This window comes from Triticum dicoccoides, chromosome 2A, assembly GCF_002162155.2.
Source record: "Triticum dicoccoides isolate Atlit2015 ecotype Zavitan chromosome 2A, WEW_v2.0, whole genome shotgun sequence".
Classification (NCBI taxonomy): Eukaryota; Viridiplantae; Streptophyta; class Magnoliopsida; order Poales; family Poaceae; genus Triticum; species Triticum dicoccoides.
The window spans coordinates 155,154,474-155,160,836 of NC_041382.1; positions in this window are offsets into that span (position 1 = coordinate 155,154,474).

The following is a 6,363-nucleotide window of genomic DNA, read 5'->3' on the forward strand; positions in this document are numbered from 1 at the left end:
CGGCTCGGGGGCAGCGGCGGGTGGGGCAGAGGCAGAAGGAGACGAGGACGGCGGGGGAAGGGGTTTGGTTTGGTTTGGTTGGGCGGGGGCGGGGGCGGGTCGAGCTGGATTGGGTCCGCGAGGGAGGGAATTGAGGTTTGGGTTCGGACGGTTTCGCGGGATTCCTTGCTCCTGTCTGCCTTGCCGCTTTTGATTATTCCGTCCATTTTATGTCGACTCGCGTCGGAGATGATTTCGTTCGTTCGTTCCTTCGCTTTGCTTCTCCATCCAGGTCGCGCCGGGTTCTGGGTTGTTTTACTACTGGCAGCGAGGCCGCTGTGCTGTGCGCGACGTGAGCTGGGGGTGGAATGGAAGGGAGTGATTGGCCATTGATGGGTACAGGCAGGCGGCCAGGTTCCATCGCGCACAGGGTCATGATTGATCGCGTGGTGGGTGACAGGGAACACAACTGGCGCCTCCTAGGTGGCTAGCGGGGATTTCTTTTACCTCGTTTTTTTCAGATCTTTATGATGTGGTGCTTTTTTTGGCACGAGAAGGCTAAGGCCTCTTTTGGTTCATAGGACAGGATTATCATAGGAATAGGAATTTTGTAGGAAACAAGATGGCATGTATCTCAAATCCTATGAGTAGAAATAGGAAACGAGATGTCATTTGGTTGACACCAAATGAATTATTCCATCGAGTCTAGACTCATTTTTATTTTCCTATGAAATGTGAAGGATAGGAAACAATCCTATAAGAATCATATCCTCTAAAATTCCTATGAAATTCCTCCAAACCAAAGGAGGCCTAAATTGGTTTGCTGTCAATACTTGGCAAGTCTGAAATTTGGCTAAAAACGGTTCTTGTCAATCTCTAGAATAGTTTTCAATTTTAACGACTTCTGATTTTGCGAAATGTTGGCATTAGAACAATTAGCCTTAAGATCCTCTCACGTTGTCGAGACCACGGTGGAGGGACGTCCAATCCGCATTGTTGTTCGTGTGCCATACAGTATCACCAAGCAACCCCATGGATACAGGACACACTCGGAAATATGCACCAAGTAGCACCAAGCAAACCACGGATACAAGGCGCACTTGTTGGAAATATGCTCTAGAGGCAATAATATTGTATCATTATATTTCCATTCTTCGTAGTTAAGAGTTTATATTCCATGCTATAACTGTTATGATCCTGGAATATGTGATTTAGTGGAAAACTCATATGCACGTGTGGAATGATAAACGGTAAACAATAGGTTTTCGGTCTCGCCTCTAAGACCGGCTCAAGTGTTGTTGGTGGTCATGTTTTCCGGATCTTATGATATCGTTGAGTGTAACGATAGTTCTAAAACAATATTGAGGATATGATGTTAGAAAAACGATCATATTGAATCGACCCAATACTTGTTTGTTATACTATGTGATTACATCGTATAAAATCATCTGTTATAACACGGAGTGTTGACATGTGTTTTAGTTCCTCAGACCATGAGAGTGTCTCGATCACTTCCTACTCGACAGTGGGCTTTCGGGTACGAGAACACTTTATTTGGGCCAGAGGGGTAAAGCCCACGAGGCTTTAGGAAGGTGCAAAAGGAGTTTTGCGGAGGCCAGGGGCCCAGACGCCAAGGACCATGGCATCTGGTCCTGGAGTCCGAGAAGGACTCTTACCTTGCGTTCCGAACCGACTTTGAGGAGGCTCTTTCTCCAAGAAACGACCCCGGGGCTAACATATAAATAGAGCGGCAGAGCTAGCACCCGGAACACATAAAGATTCATCAAGCCGTGTGTCGGCAAACCCGCCCCCTCTAGTTTAACATTCGTCATAGTTTCCGTTGTGCTTGGCGAAGCTCTGCAGAGATTGTTCTTCACCACCACCGTCACCATGTTGTCGTGCTGCCGGAACTCATCTACTACTTCACCCATCTTGCTGGATCAAGAAGGCGAGGACGTCATCGAGCTAAGCATGTGCTGAACGCGAAGGTGTCGTACATTCGGTACTTGATCGGGACGGATCATGAAGGTGTACGACTACATCAACCGTGTTGATAAACACTTCCTCTTAGCGAACTACAAGGGTATGCAGATGCTCTCCCCTCTCGTAGTTATACATCTCCATGGATAGGTCTTGCGTGTGCGTAATTTTTTTGTTTGTTTTCCATGCAACATTCCCCGTCACCTTCCTGGCCGGCAAAAATAAGCGCATATGTGTGAGCTCGACTCGACTCATTCTCGCAACCCATGGCGCAATGCGTCGCGACAAGGCAGACTACGGAGGAGAGCACGCGGGAACCACTTCTCTTCTCAAGCTCAAATAGCACGTGCAAGAGAATCACTTAGTTCAAACTCCTCTCCAACTACTGAACTTGAAGGAAACATGCCCTAGAAGCAATAATAAAGTCATTATTTTATATTTCCTTATTCATGATAAATGTTTATTATTCATGCTAGGATTGTATTGATCGGAAACCTGATGACCCACAAGTATAGGGGGTCAATCGTAGTCCTTTCGATAAGTAAAAGTGACAAACCCAACGAGGAGCAAAAAGAAATGACAAGTGGTTTTCAGCAAGGTAATGTCAGCAAGCGCTGAAATTGTAAGTAACAGATAATTTGGTAGCAGGATAATTTGTAACGAGCACATAACGATAACGGCAAAAATATGCAGCAAGATAGCCTAATCCTTTTGTGGCAAAGGACGGACCAAAACAGTTTCTTATAATAAGCAAAGTGTTCTTGAGGGCACACGGGAATTTCATCTAGTAACTTTCACCATGTTGGCTTGATTTATGTTCACTACTTTGATAATTTGATATGTGGGTGGATCGATGCTTAGGTGTTGTTCTTACCTGAACAAACCTCCTACTTATGATTAACCCCCGCGCAAGCATCCGCAACTACGAGAAAAGTATTAAGATAGGATCTAACCATAGCATTAAACTTTTGGATCCAAATCAGTCCCTTACGAAGTAGCGCATGAACTAAGGTTTAAGCTTCTGTCACTCTAGCAACCCATCATCTAATAACTACTCCACAATGCATTCCCTTAGGCCCAAATATGGCGAAGTGTTATGTAGTCGACGTTCACATGACACCACTAAGGGAATCACAACATACATATTATCAAAATATCGAACACATATCAAGTTCATATGTTTACTTGCAACATGATTTCTCCCGTGACCTCAAAAACAAAAGTAACTACTCACAAGTGATAAAACATGTTAATGATCAGAGGGGTATTAAATAGCATAATGGATCTGAACATATAATCTTCCACCAAATAAACCATATAGTGATCAATTACAAGATGTAATCAACACTACTAGTCACCCACAGGTACCAATTTGAAGTTCCTGTACAAAGATTGAACACAAGAGATGAACTAGGGTTTGAGAGAAGATGGTGCTGGTGAAGATGTTGATGAAGATTGGCCTCCCTAAGATGAGAGGGTTGTTTGTGATGATGATGATGATGATTTCCCCCTCCGGGAGGAAAGTTCCCCCGGCGGAATTGCTCCGACGGAGGGCAAAAGTGCTCCTACCCAAGTTTCGCCTCGAGACGACGGTGCTCCGTCTCGAAAGTCCCCTCCTTATTTTTTTTTCTAGGTCAAAATGACTTATATAACAAAAGATGGGCACCGGAGGTGGACCGAGGAGGGCAAACCCACCAGGGCGTGCCTGGGCTACCTGGCGCGCCCAGGTGGGTTGTGCCCACCTGGTGGGCCCCCTCTGGTAGTTATTCGCTCCAATAATTCTTATTTATTCCATAAAAATTCCTCGTGAAGTTTCAGCTCATTTGGACTTGTGCAGAATAGGTAGCCTAGCATAGCTTTTTCAGGTCCAGATTTCCAGCTGCCGAAATTCTCCCTTTTCGTGTGAACCTCGCATATGATAAGAGAAAAGGCATTAGAATTACTCAAAAAGCATTATTATGCATAAAAACATTATAAATAACAGTAGGTAAACATGATGCAAAATGGACGTATCAACTCCCCCAAGCTTAGATCTCGCTTGTCCTCAAGCGAAAACCGAAATCGAAAAACATGTCCACATGCTTAGAGAGAGAGGTGTCGATAAAAACAAAATGCGGACATAGAACCATCATGTAAATTACTATAACAACAACAAACTTTAACATGAAACTTTTATCATAGACTTCTCATGAATAAGTAACAATTCATCACAACTCGAAGTATAAAGCATAAACTATATTGGAAACCAACAAACTATGTTCTCGGTCAACTTTGCATCTACAATTCATCATCTTTTCAGGAAGGGTCACGTATCGGAGCCTTTAGGCAAGTCCATATACTCAACCATCATATAGTCTTCTATTATTGCTAACACGTACCGCATACACATGAGCAAAGCGTTTCAACCGGACACATAGAAAGGTAGGGGCTTATAATTTCGCCTCCCAACGTATCCACCTCAAGGGTGATGTTAGCAATAATAATTCATGATACCCATATTCAACTGGATATGTGTGCCTAGATCTTTCCTCACCACATGATGCTTGCCAAAAGAGAAAAATAAAAAGGAATAGAGAGAAAAACTTTGACTCTTGCATGAAAGTAAATACATAAAAGTAAAAGATAGGCCCTTCGCAGAGGGAAGCAGAGGTTGCCATGCGCCTTTTGTTTGTATGCTCAATCCCTTAGTGCAAAGAACATCACGTTATATTGCCCCTTATGATAGCAACCTTTATTATGCAGTCTGTCGCTTTTATTCTTTGCCATCACATGTTTGTACAACGCTCAATTTTCTCTTACACTAAATGATCTAACACTTTTCGAAGCAATTTTCATTGCCTTATTGCATCGATGACAACTTACTTGAAGGATCTTGCTCAATCCCTAGGTATGTATGGTGGACTCTTGAAAATAAGATTTGGGTTTAAGGGTTTTTGGATGCACAAGTAGTATCTCTACTTGGTGCGGTATTTTTGGCTAGCAAAGATGGGGGGCAAGCACCACATGTTGAAGGATCTATGACAATATAACTTCTATGTGAACATGAACAAACATAAATCATTACATTGTCTTCCTTGTCCAACGTCAACAATTTTGACATATAATACAAAAGATTTCCAAGATAATGTATTTGCATGTGAATCTTCTCTTCCCTTATTAATTCTTTCATGAATTGCATAATTGACCAATGCTATGTTTATCAATCTCCAATAAATTTTTATACTTATACTTTTTCTTATGTGGTATCATTACTTACCATAAGATTAGCATATGATCTTTTTCATTTATTCCCTTTCTTTTTTTGTTGAACATGAAAGTAAAGAAAACAAAACTCCAACTAAACTTTATTATATATCTCGCATACGATTACAAAGATAGAACACTAAGCAAACTCTCGAAAAGAAAGGATCAAACTAAACTAAGGTAAATAAAGGCAAAAAGATAGTGGAGGTAATACAATAACGGGGCATCTCCCCAAGCTTGGCGCAAGCCAAGGGGAGTGCCCATACCCGATACTCAATTTTCTTTTGATGATGAAGAAGGAGGTGGTGGTGATGAAGTGGTAGCGATCTTGTCCTTCATGTTCAAGAGATTCTCCAATCTACGGATGACGCTCCAGAGGGCGATGATGTGCTCTTGCAACAGAATATTTTCATGGCTGAGATATTTATTTTGCACATAAACCTGTTTCAATGGTCTGAAACGCTTCGATCTCGGTGGGGGTGAGATGATCATAGTAAGTGTTAAGGACATCTTCTTCTTCTTCCTCAGTAGGTCAGGCCTGCTCAACCACTGGCGCTTGATCTCCGGTAGCCTCCTTGCTCCTGTCCCCTTTGATGGCTTCTACGGGCTCTTCTCTCTTCAGCTCGATCTTCATCAACCAAGCATCCTCTTCCACTTTGTTGGAGGAAGAAGAAGACATGATGCCTGGCTCGATAGATCTGACTGACAACAGCAAGAAAAGAAAATAGAAGATTTCTCCGTGATGCGATGGTCAATAGGTTCGGGGGGTATATAAAGATTTTTTATCTTGGGAAACAAGCAAATGGAAGAAAAACGGAGTCCGGAAGGTACCCGAGGTGGGCACAACCTGGTGTCTTGTGCTCACCAGGGGTGCCTTCCTGGTTGTTTCTTATTTTCCTAATTTTTGTTATGTTCCAAAATGGACAGAAAATATTTTTGCAGATTTTTCGAAGTTCGTTTACTTACTGTACCACGTACCTCCTTTTTTCACGATTCTGGCGTGTTCTGGAAGGTTTCTTTTATGTGTTCTTCCGGTGTCATAGTTCGGATAATATTGCTTTCAACATTAATGGGTGTACCTCGGATATAATGTTTTATCCATTGTCCATTAACGACCTTCGGGTTAGTACCTTCGGCATTATTTATTTTGATAGCTCCAGA